We start from the raw sequence: 12,061 nt of genomic DNA, 5'->3' as shown, positions 1-12,061 counted from the left end.
CTGTTTGCTTTTGAGGCTCAACGAGCCCTCTGGATTTATCTGTTATTACATTGGAATTGTTGGATCCAAAAAACAAGAGGGAACCTGTGGTGTGTGCCAGCACTGTTGGCTGAAGGTTGATGTCTACTGCTATTCCTCCTTTTGACTCCTCCTTTCATTCACACTTACTCCTTCTATCGATAAACTTCTATCCGCAAGGAAAGCACCAATCTGCTCTGCCTGTCTATATACTTTTTGGTTATGTATACACTTCATGTTCCAGCAACTAACTGTCATTTTGTCTCCCACCACCCTGCCTGGCTACATGCCCCCAACCTCCCATCCACCACTGCATCACAGGGGCTTTCAGCAGTGCTAATGAGGATTACCATGTTTGTGTTGTTTATATGTGTGTCACCCTAATCCTTTTAGCAATAAGCTGTTTTGCAGGAAGTAGGAGTAATTTATGCATGGCATATGTTTCATTGGATTGTTAACTGGCAGTATGGACATTCCACACAGACTGGTGCAAGACTACGTTGTTTGGCAATGACCTAATCAGATAATAAGCCACAATAAATAGTCCAAATATATGCAATTTCTGGGTGTACATGTAGTGTGACTAAAGAACTGACATTCTACTTCCAACTTGTGTTTGGAACACTGTGTGTGATATGTATTTTCATATATATGTATGTGTATGTATGTATGTATGTATGTATGTATGTGTGTGTGTATATATATATATATATATATATCTGTGTGTGTAAGCCTCACAAATCTCACAAATATTCATCTGCAAGATATTGTCTCAGTCTTATTGTTTTGTTGCATGTGTAAAATCATCAATAACAGAATATAACTTTGGTTTATAAATTAAAATACAGACTTACAGTATACACAACACACACACACACACACACACACACACACACACACACACACACACACACACACACACAAAACTTTTATGTTGCACCCAAAAAAAATGTTATTTGAGACCTTCATCCTGCAGACTTGCACTTTACAAGTGCACCACTTTGTAATTATTGGTATTATTTTTTTGGTACTCTTAAATGGGGAATGTAAATTTCTATATACTTTTTTGCTGTTACAGCATGTGTGACTAAAGAACACATCAGACAAAATAAACACAATTAATGCAAATACAATTTCCTGATCACATATTATAGATGTGGATTTAATCTGAATGTTCCATTTATGATAGTCAAAAGCAGGAAATCTTTATGCACAAGACTGGGCAGAAAAAATGTGCAGATTTAAATCTTACTTTGGTGAGAAGTTATGTATTGCTTATTACAATCACAACTTTCAGATTACATATAAAAATGAACTCCTGTTAGGGTATGGACACAACTATGTGCATTCCTCAACCTCAAAGTACAGTCTGGATTTTATTTTAAATTTATATGCTTTAATTTTATGCTATGTATATGTCAAAGCCTCATTGGAGGAGTGAAGTTGAAGTAGGGCTGTTGTCTTCAGTCTGCTCTTTGGAAGACAAAGGTCAACTGAAACTAATATGAGACATTTACAAGTTTTAAGATCAAGTGTGGATTCGCTAAAGATGATCTGGGTTTTTAGCCTAAGGGCAGTTCGGCAGAAAAAAAAAATCCAAATTTATTCAGCAGAACCAGAAATATTGTCATTTTTATTGCTACTTCCTTCAAACCTACGTCTTCTTCACTTCAACGGGACTGGATCCTCTTGACTGAACAAATTCTGGTTATGCTTGTGTTGGGGCATTCCCTGATTTTTTTTTTTTTCATTTCTAAACTTGTAGTCTGCCACAAATGATGTTGACTAACATGACATCATGTACTTTATCAGATTGGTGATGATGCAGAGGTAAGTGGGATAGCCACTAAAAACACTGCAGTTATGTTCAAGTTTCTTTTGTTTTTCTTTGAAAATAGAACACAATGATGACAGTGATGATATTTGTTGACAGAGAAACTGGCTGGTGTCACTGAAATGGTAATGGCTCCTGGCTGCTCCACCTTGCCTGTCCGCAGAAGAAAAGGACAAGTCATAAGCAAGCTTCTCTAAAACATTCCATTCATGAGATGGCAGAAAGGTTAAAAAAAAACAAAAAAAACAAAAAAAAAACTTAGTAGTAATTCGACTAGGACCATGATCACAAATGGGCTCCACTTTGTTGATGACTGGACACTGGGATAGGGGACCGAGCTCTGTAGGGCAAGCATGTGGCCTGGTGCTTTGTTGCAGGAATGGTGCCAGCCCTGGATGGCAGACCCTTCCACTGTCAAGCCCTGTCAGTCAGTGCGTGCTGCTCATCCTGGGCTTTCATCTTCTCCACAGTCTCGGCCATCCCCCTCTTCCAGTCCCCACAGACCCATCAAAGGCTGATTTTCCAACCCAGCGGGCCAGCCGGGGAGGCTCACAGCCAGGGACAGGTGGGAGGCAGGAGCGTCAGGGGAAGGCTTTGGAGGCTGGTGGGCCAGCATCTGAGCATGGAGAGGGTGCTGGGCTTGGGCCAGTAACTGAACTGAAAATAGTCCTGCCCTGACATACAGGCCAGGAGGTGCATGTGGCTCCAAACACACACACAGAGTTTGAGAATTTACTTTGCACCGACAAACACGTGCAGCACCAGACCATTAGATTTTAATGGGATGTATTCATTGATGTTATGGCACTCCTGCATCTATAAAACATTAAAAAATGTTGAGGTGACACACTTCATGAATCAGTTTAACAACATTTTGGCACCTACAGTGTCCTTATGGATTTTATGGACATATATTGTACACCATATATAGCAATAAAAGGCAACATCTGAACAGACAACGGCACATAAGCTGAACTCATAACATTGAGAATTTGAGTCTATTCTAGATTTGGTTTTGTTTCGCCATCTGCCTGACAAAAAGGGATAAAAATCGATGTCCATCCACCACTAGAGGTTAAATCGCTATCACACCGGTGAGGCCACTCAAGCCATCAAACCTATTTTTCTCCCAGTCTCCCAGTCCTCTGTCCTTTTTAGATTTTAAACTTCCCTTGCCACCTTCTATTTTATGCTGGTGTAAATGAGTTCCCCCACAAAATCTATAGTGCGTCTTTAAAAAGCGATAACTCTCATGGTGGTGCCGTGACATTGACCCCCCGAGCAGGGCAGTTCCGGTTCACTGCCTAGGCCTCACACTGGAACACACACAGACACATATATCCACACACTCACAGCCAGACCCCAGGTGCACCAAAAGGAGCAGTTAAATTTCATCATTACCCTTTCTTCCCTGTGTTGTGGCTTTTTATAGGGCCTTTTTATGGCCCGCTCTGAAGGTGCCACTCTGGTCCCAAAGGTGCACAAGAGGAAGACAGATAGATGGAGAGGGACATAGCGAGGGGAAGACAAAAAGGGAGGGTGGAAGGCAAAGGATATGTGTATGAGGGGGAAAGAGAAGGAGGTGAGACAGTGTGCATGAATGCCCACAAACATGCACACTGTCAGGCGTAGAACCAAAGCAAGTAGGTCACTGGGGAGTGAGAAAAAAGAGAAATGGAAAGAGAAAGACTTGGTTGAGGGAGAGGGAGAGAGGGCCATCAGTTGTCAGTGTGACTGCTGGCTGATATAAAAACAGTGGTGAGGGTGGGGATAAGGCGGATGATGAATGAGCTGGAGACACTCATCCATCCCACTGAAAGATTTGCGGCCAGGGAATCGTGTACAGACACATCTCGAAAGAAAGGACTGTATGTGATGGGGGGGGGGGGGGTTGTTGTGATGTGTGTGTTTTTAGGCATGTGTGATGTACTGGTGATTGGAAGACTGAAAAAGGCAGAAATAATGGATTCACTACTGAAATGTGTGCTTGTGTGTATCGGTGTGTGTGCTTACAGTTGGTAGGTACATGTCAGTCTTATGCATTGGTATCCTGGACATGCTTGTGTGCATACTTTTATGACAAACCCCTCTGTTGCAGCACAGAGATGACAGGCCTCTGCCCTGGAAGATGAATGGTGAGGCTTCTGTCTAACTCTCTACTGGCCCATCCATATCCCTCACTGCTATCAGCACTGTCCAACTCAGTTTTATTGCATCAAACATTGGCCATAATGACACTAGGACTCTGAACATGTCAGGGCGCACCAGATCGATTGGTAAACATACACAGCAGCCTGAGATACACTTGTACATCATTGTCCTGATTTTCAGGCAGGAGCTGTAATAGAGGTTGAATTATTGCTGAAGGTAGATGCAAAGGGTGACACAGTGGTGTTGGGGTTAGCACTGTTCCCTCACAGCAAGAAGGTTCCGGTTCGAGCCCTGACTCAAGCACAGGTCTTTCTGTGTGGAGTCTGCATGTTCTCCCTGTGCCTGCGCGAGTTTTCTCCTGGTACTGCGGCTTCCTCTCACAGTCCAAAGGCATGCAAGAGGGGACTAGGCTTATTAGAGACTCTAAATTGACTGGAGGTATGACCGTCAAAGTGAATGGTTGTCTGTCTCTATGTATTGGCCCTGCAATGGACTGGCGGCCCATCCAGGGTGTAGTCCGCCTCTTGCCTGAAGGCAGATGGGAGAGGCTCCAGCCCCCTCACAACCCTACAGGATAAGGGTGGATAAATGGATGGATGGTAGAAGCAAAGCTAGATTTAGATGATGTGGGTCATTTTAATGCAGAGACTTTTGGAATGTGTACAAAGAAATGCACAAATCCATGTCATTCATTGTAGAGTGCAGAGATCAAATATGAGGATGTGTTTGCAACATTTAAAAACAGTCATCCTTCGCTAACTGACAGAATATATATTGATAGCTGTGATTTTCCCTCTGCACTCATGATCATTTACAGTATGCCTTGTCTGTTAACAGTGTACATATATGTGCGTGTGTTTGTTTCTGTGTGTGCATGCGTGTGAATGTGCATGGGTGCGTGTGTGTGTGCGTATAGAAAAGGGTATATAAGGGAGGTGAGCATACATGTGCACACTCTGCAGACTAATCAAATTTCTGCTGCATCAAATCACATTAAAAATTATTTCATGACCCTTAACAAGCAGTGTGTCTACAACCACACTTTTTTTTTTTAATTAAACCCAACAATTCCCCATGAGCAATATTGTGACAGAGGCAACTAAAAACTTTTCAACTCAAACTGTTCTCAACTCACTCTTTTATACTTAATATAAGTACTGTGGTCAAATTTATCCAAGTGTAGAGTCAAAAGTAACAGTTGGATCTTTTAATACTGGATGAAAAGAAAACACTATATAATGTGAGACCTCTTTTCAGCACTTTGTTTTCAAAGTCAAAGTCAACTTTATTGTCAAATATACTATACGTGCATCACATACAGCATAGATGAAATTTCAGTCCTCTCAGACCCATGGTGCAAAAACAGGCAGATTGCAGAACAGGCAGGAATAGTATAAAGACAAAAAAATAAATAAATAGACATTTGAAGTAAACATTCAATATTTGACATACAAGGCACTGATGGAATTCCCTGAGGTAGTGCAGTATACTGCAATAGTGCAATAGAGGATGCTGAAGTGTACATGTTTGTAGAGAGGCTTTGACTGGATGCATCCCAGCAAATCAACTCACATCAGACAATGAAGTATCCCTGAACCAGCATCATCCACCTAAAGAGGTTTCACTCCATCAGTCTCCAGTAAAGAACGATCGGAGGGAGAGGAGCCCCAAGTCAGCCAACTTGAGGGACTTGGAGGTAGGATAGAGGTCTACTATTTGGAAGGGGCATCATATAGGGCTTTAAAAACCAACAGGAGAACCTTAACGTCAATTATATGTCAGCCAGCACAGAAACAAAAATGATATCCCAGTGGTCAGATCTACGTACAGACCCATCATGTTTCCCGATGATAGTTAAATCACAGTTGTGATTTTTTTTTTAAGTGTTTGCTTTTTCCTCAACACAAAATTGATATTATATTCTTATTTTAAGGCCTTCTGCTCAATGCTTTCATTGTTGGGGGGAAAAAACAGCTTCTTGAGATTGTTACTGGTTTCACTCTATTTGTCTTGGTGATGTCAATATCCCCTTCAAATATATTCTTTAAAACCTTGTTTATACTAGGAAGAAGTGTGGATATTGAGGTCAGATGCAGTGGACTGTCAATATGAATATCGGCCTCAGTGGGGTTATGGTTGGCAATGTGATGTACTTCTAACCTGCACTGCCCCATTTGACCCTGAATAAGATAAGAACTTGATAGTATTGGCAGAAAAATGACTGAAACAATCTACATTCCGTGATTAGTCATTTTCTGGCCTTTTTATATCTCATTCCAGACTAGGTGGTTATAGGACACTGGACACATATTTTGAACACAGTGTTCAGCTATCAGCTTTCAGATATGTTTTACTTTACTGTTTCATGTTCACTTTCAGGTTTGCATGATTCATGTTATCACTGCTGATTTATTTATGTATTAATTTAAATGAAAGCTCACACAACACGATAATGGAGTACTTTTATTGATGAGATTCTTATCATTCAAAGATATACTTTTAAGCAGGGAACCATAATGTTATGGGCACACAACTACTTGCTGTGCGGGGCTGATGTGCATAGCCAGGCCAGTGCATGTGTAGGGGAAAGGTGTTAATTAGTGAGGCAGTGGTCCTCAGACCCTCATCAGAACTATGACAGTCATACTTTGTCATACTGCTTGAAGGGATAATTCATTGATCCATCCATCCATTTTCTTCCGATTATCCCTGTTAAGGGTCGTGGGGGGGCTGGAGCCTTTCCCAGCGACTACAGGCGAGAGGCGGAGTACACCCCGGACAGGTCACCAGTCCATCGCAGGGCCAACATATAGACAGACAACCATTCACACTCACAGACATACCTACGGTCAATTTGAAGAATCCAATTAACCTAGTCCCCACTTGCATGTCTTTGGATGGTGGGAAGAAGCTGTAGTACCCAGAGAGAATCCACAGGGAGAACATGCAAACTCCACACAGAAAGACTCCGTGCCCGAGCCGGTACTTGAACCCAGAACCTTCTTGCTGTGAGGCAACAGTGCTAACCACTGCACCTCCATGCCGACAGGATACTTCATCCAAAAATTATATTTTCACCTTTAAGGTACACACAAATGTTTCTCTCATGAGAGTGTGTTTTCCCTCCCGTGTTACACTAGAATTCAGAGGGACACAACCACATATATCAGTGTTGAATCTAATGGCAATCGTAGCTACCAGTTACAACGAAAGTGCATGTAGAACGCAGCCCGACTGAGTGTGAAATGAGTGTGAACAAATTGGTCTGACTGAAGGCATCATCATAAATTAATGCAGACCCAAAGGTTTGAGTTTGTTTTTTATCTCAAATCAAAGTGTTTGTGGATTACTGAGTGTAAAGTTGGGCAAAGAAGACTTGGACTGGGTGATGCTAAATGTGTAAATGTCCATTTTTGGACAGTTTTCCTAGAGCTACTTGCCAGTTGAGATTGTCTTCAAGCTACAGTAAATATAGGTAGCTGACTCCTGCATGATGGATTCAAAAGTGTAATATTGCACAATCTCAGGACATCTATTTGTGAATACTTGAAAGATCAAATGCGCTTCTTTGGCTGAATTCATTTTAAAGGGTCAGTGCCAAATTCTTTTTTTTCCTCACTATAATTTTGTCATGCTTAAATTTGTGTCTGCAGTTATAAAATCAGACTTAGTGACCATTTAGAGTCTAGCTCTTTGCTCTTCCAGATCTGTTGCCCTCCAAGAGAAGTCTCTGCACATTTTTACCCCTCACCAGTGCCAATGTCAGTGCCTTGTGTCTTGTGCCAGCCTCAGCAGGCACCGGTCCTAAGCTTGCACCCCATGCCCTGGGTCTTTGCAAACTCCCCCATGTGCATATGCTCCGTATGGTTCAAGCACCACTGCCAATTTTCCACCATCTGCCCAAGTCCTGTACTTACACACAGAGGCAGTCTCCACTGGATAGTGACCGCCACCCTTCACCTTGTTGGAGCAGAGAAATTTCAAATGTTAACTTGCAACCCACAGGAGCAGAGTGATCTACAACCCTCACACTGAGGAAGCAAGTGAATATGCTGATGTTGAGGAACAGAAAGTGAATTGACTTTTACCATTAATGTTTTGTTTCTTTTTCTATATTCCATGTGTTCTTCTTCCCTCATTTTTCCACTCTGTCATGCTTCTTTTCACTCTTCACTCCCCGATCTGTACCCCCCATCTCCCTCTCTCCATCTAGCCTCCTCTCTAGCTTCATGCTTATCCCTTGCTCAGTCTTGCAAATGGCTGCTCGCCAACAGTTTGTCTGAGGAGTAAACCGATTTGAATGAAAAATGGAAACAAAAGCAGGAACAAAAAGGCAGTAAAAGGCAGCAAACATGGGACTATTGCCTGTTGGAGATGCTCAGTTTGGATCAGAATGTTTTTTTCTGTGTGTTTATGTGTGTTCAAGGGTCTTTACTGTACAGTAGGTAGCAGTCAAAGACTAGAGGGTAATCCTTTACCCGGGCATTACCACTAGGAATGTCAGGAACAAGTCAATCATGATGATGCATGCACTTTGCTGACAACACCTGTATGTGGTCAAAAAATATCTAAGGCTGGCAGATGTGCCAGAGCCCTGCCTGCATGACATCAGGGTGCACTTTATGATGATAGGCTCTCACACACACACACACACACACACACACACACACACACACACACACACACACACACACACACACACACACACACACGCACACACACATAAAAAGCCATTGAGGTAAGGCCAGATAAGCAGATTATTTGAAGGAGGCATTATTCACCATATGAATGCAATAATTGGTTTTATTATTTGGTGGGAATTTCAGCGACACTAAATGAAGCAGTAGACAGTGTTGGTTCCCAAAGCAGGCTGGAGTTGTGTTGCCCACTATGGCTCTGTGTTTACAAGCTGTGTTTTCCAGGTCTTATCTCAAATCACAGTGAGTGCAGCTGCTTCTGCTGCTGCCTCTGCTGCTGCTTTTATTTGTTTTAAAGTCAGTAAATGAATTCAATATTTTTTCGGATATTTTTCCCACTTATTCAGCGTGTCTGAATGCATGTGTGTCCTGCTTTATGTGCATGTGTATTCTGTCTGTCAGTGGAAAAGAGGTAGGCGGGTTGAGGGGTGGGAAAGCCTTCTTCAATGATCTTTTGAAGGAGATAAATGGCTTACAGATGGCCCAATCAATATATTCAAATGAGACACAGACCCCAGCAATAAGCAGTAAGCTCAAGGGTGGTGGTGGAGGGGCTGATCTACCACACGTCATGACTAGACCACACCGCAAAGATGCAACCTCAGACCTGGACATAATTGTATGCCATTGTGTTATACATGCTTTTGTCTTGTATGATTACATATGTTTCTGTTTTATAAGGTTTAAGAGCTGATGTATTCATCCATAATACTTTCCTCTTTGAAGCTGAATGCTATGTTTTAAGCACATAGACTGGTCAAAGATTACATAATTAACAAACTGAACATGTCCCGAAGTAAATTAACTTTACGAAACATTTGAACGAGGAGAGAGCCACCAGCATTTAAAACAGACATTTGACGTTCATCTAAACCTGTCACACCTCAAAAATTGATGGAAAGAATGGAAAATAGAAATAACAGACAAGTTGTGGACAAAAACTTTAAAATGGGCTGGGCAATTTCTTGTTCACCTCTGCTTTATTATCTTTTACCACTTGGCTGTTTATGCTCTATTGTGGCATCATTGGCTTTCAGAAAAATTAAGCCAAGATACAATGTTTTCCCAACTCTAACATTATGTTATTTTGCATTAACCTTACCATATCTCATGACATCTAAAAATATTTTTTGAAGACTGATTTCTTCTGTCTCAGTGGACAAAATGCTTTTGAAGACTGATTTCCTTTAAGTAGACACAATACTTTAGAATTGGAAATCATAGGTTGTAGCATACAGTAAGGTTACAGACTGTCAATATTTGCTTCATATGAATGCAGTGCAGGTGCTTGCCTACAGCCACTTTGATTTCTTTGCCATGTGGTGAGAAATATAAGAATAACTTCTTCAGACATAGAATTGTGTTTTCTAATAGGCTACTTCCACTATCATGTGCCATATGGTTGCAAGCCCAAAGATAATTACAGGCGATAACATAATATAGATAATGCTGGAGAGAATAACCCATATCTCAAGAGATAAAGTTGTTTACTGACAAAGCAGCTAGTTGAAAAATGTTGAGGAGCAATTGGTCTAATAAATGGTAGCATGGAAATAGAAGGGGGGGGGGGGCACACGCCCTTTATAGCCAGTGACTTGAGGTCAGAAATGTTCTTGGGGCTGTTGGGATGGTGGTGGTGGGGATCCTTACACAGGATCCTCTGTAGAAACATAAAATTCCTCAGGTATTTTATCACACCCTATCAGATCCCATTCTCCCTTATCAGGCTTTACACACACTTAAACACAGAATCCCATTTCTGGACACATTGCTCACATTGAAATATAAGAGGGGAAAGGAGGGGCCATGTTATTGTTTTTCCTCAATATAGAATTTTGTTTTTGTCAACAGCATTGCTAACAATGCTCTTCCTACCCTTTCTTTCTAACAAGATATTAGCTTTCAACTTCATTTATATGTTCCCTCTTCCCTGTAACTTTCTGCATATTTTTACCTGTTTAAGTGCTTTCTGATGTTCTTTTTTTCTGTTGTTGTCGTTTTTTTAATTCATATAACATACAGCCATGAACATCATACACATTAACTTTAAACATTGTGAATTTATTTCACTATTTGATTTCCATGTTCTTGTAATTATTATTATTATTATTATGCTGCATTCATGAAATGTCTTGAAGTCTGAGTTTCTGAGTTGGAAAATCACTCCTCTAACTTTGTTATGTTCATGAGCCTTTAAATCATATTGTATAAACAACATGGAGGCTACAAAGAGGAGTTCCATTTTTATATGTAGAGATTTTACAAACTATTTTTTTCTGTTCCCAGGTTTTTGTGACATTCAAGAGTGAAGTAAAGTATGAGGAAGTTAACACTAATGAATAAGTTAATCTCACTTTATACAGACAGCATGTAATTGTATCACATTACACATTATTGTATGTGATATCAGTATCAGTACATTAATTAGTTGAAAATTCTTACCATTAACCTAAAATTGACGATTGTCTGCCATGTTTCTCTATAGGACATCAACTTGTGTGAAAACAATTATCTCCAATTTACTGATTTGTTCACGCGAGAGGCCGTTTGTGTGAATCATTCCTGTTGGAAACAAATTTGTCAGATATCTCCTGAATGCATCAGGTCAATCTGCATTATTACTTCTTAAACATTGTGATACGTGTTAAGGTCAAGGTTTTTCTTTTTCCTGTATGTATGTGTGTGTATGGATAGTATGTATTTATAGAGTATGTATGTAAATGGACTGTATATCCTTTTATCTATGTCAAGTTTTTTTTCTTTCTTTCACTTATTTATACAACAAAATTTATACAATCATGATGAATAATAAAAATGAGATAAAACCAGATGAAATTGCAGAAATGTGTTAGAGTTAGACTGAAAAGGAATGGTGAAGGTTGTATCCTGATGCATGAGTGCATGTGCTCAATAGTGTCATAAGGTCACATGTCATAGACAGCATTAACAATAGCTCATTTTGGAGGGGAATAAAGGCTGTATCCCACTCACAGCCTCCATGCCTGCCCGCTCATCACCCAGCAGTCTGTTTCAGGCCTCAGTCTCTCCTTGACCTTTAACCTCAAGTAGAGCCAGGTGTCAACCATCCCCCTGCGTCTCATCTCCCACCTACATACATAATACATATTTGCACACACGTACAAGCTCAAGCAAATACATTTATAAGGGACACACAATCACACATTAATGTATCGGCAGACAAAAAAAACAACAACATGCACATAAAAAATAGACACATCCTGCACACAGCACCACTCAGATACCAGTACTGCTAATGGTATTAAAGAGATATAATAAATTGAACTAAAAGGACTACACAGTAAAGACCTGATAACAAAAACACACACACACACACACAGAG

The 12,061-nt window shown here is 40.7% G+C and overlaps 1 long non-coding RNA gene across 1 annotated transcript in view; it reads right to left on the bottom strand.

Moving 5' to 3' along the window:
* Positions 1–754: 754 nt before the first annotated feature.
* The window catches only part of LOC147254521 (uncharacterized), a 35,333-nt gene continuing 24,026 nt past the window's right edge, over positions 755–12,061 (bottom strand). Inside the window, exon 3 of the long non-coding RNA XR_015118172.1 lies at positions 755–2,005. This is a non-coding gene — a long non-coding RNA (uncharacterized LOC147254521). The remainder of the gene's footprint in view (positions 2,006–12,061) is intronic.

The sequence above is a fragment of the Aulostomus chinensis genome, chromosome 10 (genome assembly GCF_037954235.1).
Source record: "Aulostomus chinensis isolate RoL2024-O1b breed Wild chromosome 10, RoL_Achi_v1.0, whole genome shotgun sequence".
In the NCBI taxonomy this organism is placed as follows: domain Eukaryota; kingdom Metazoa; phylum Chordata; class Actinopteri; order Syngnathiformes; family Aulostomidae; genus Aulostomus; species Aulostomus chinensis.
The sequence above is the reverse complement of the archived record's forward strand: the minus strand, read 5'-3'. Positions and strand labels throughout refer to the sequence as shown.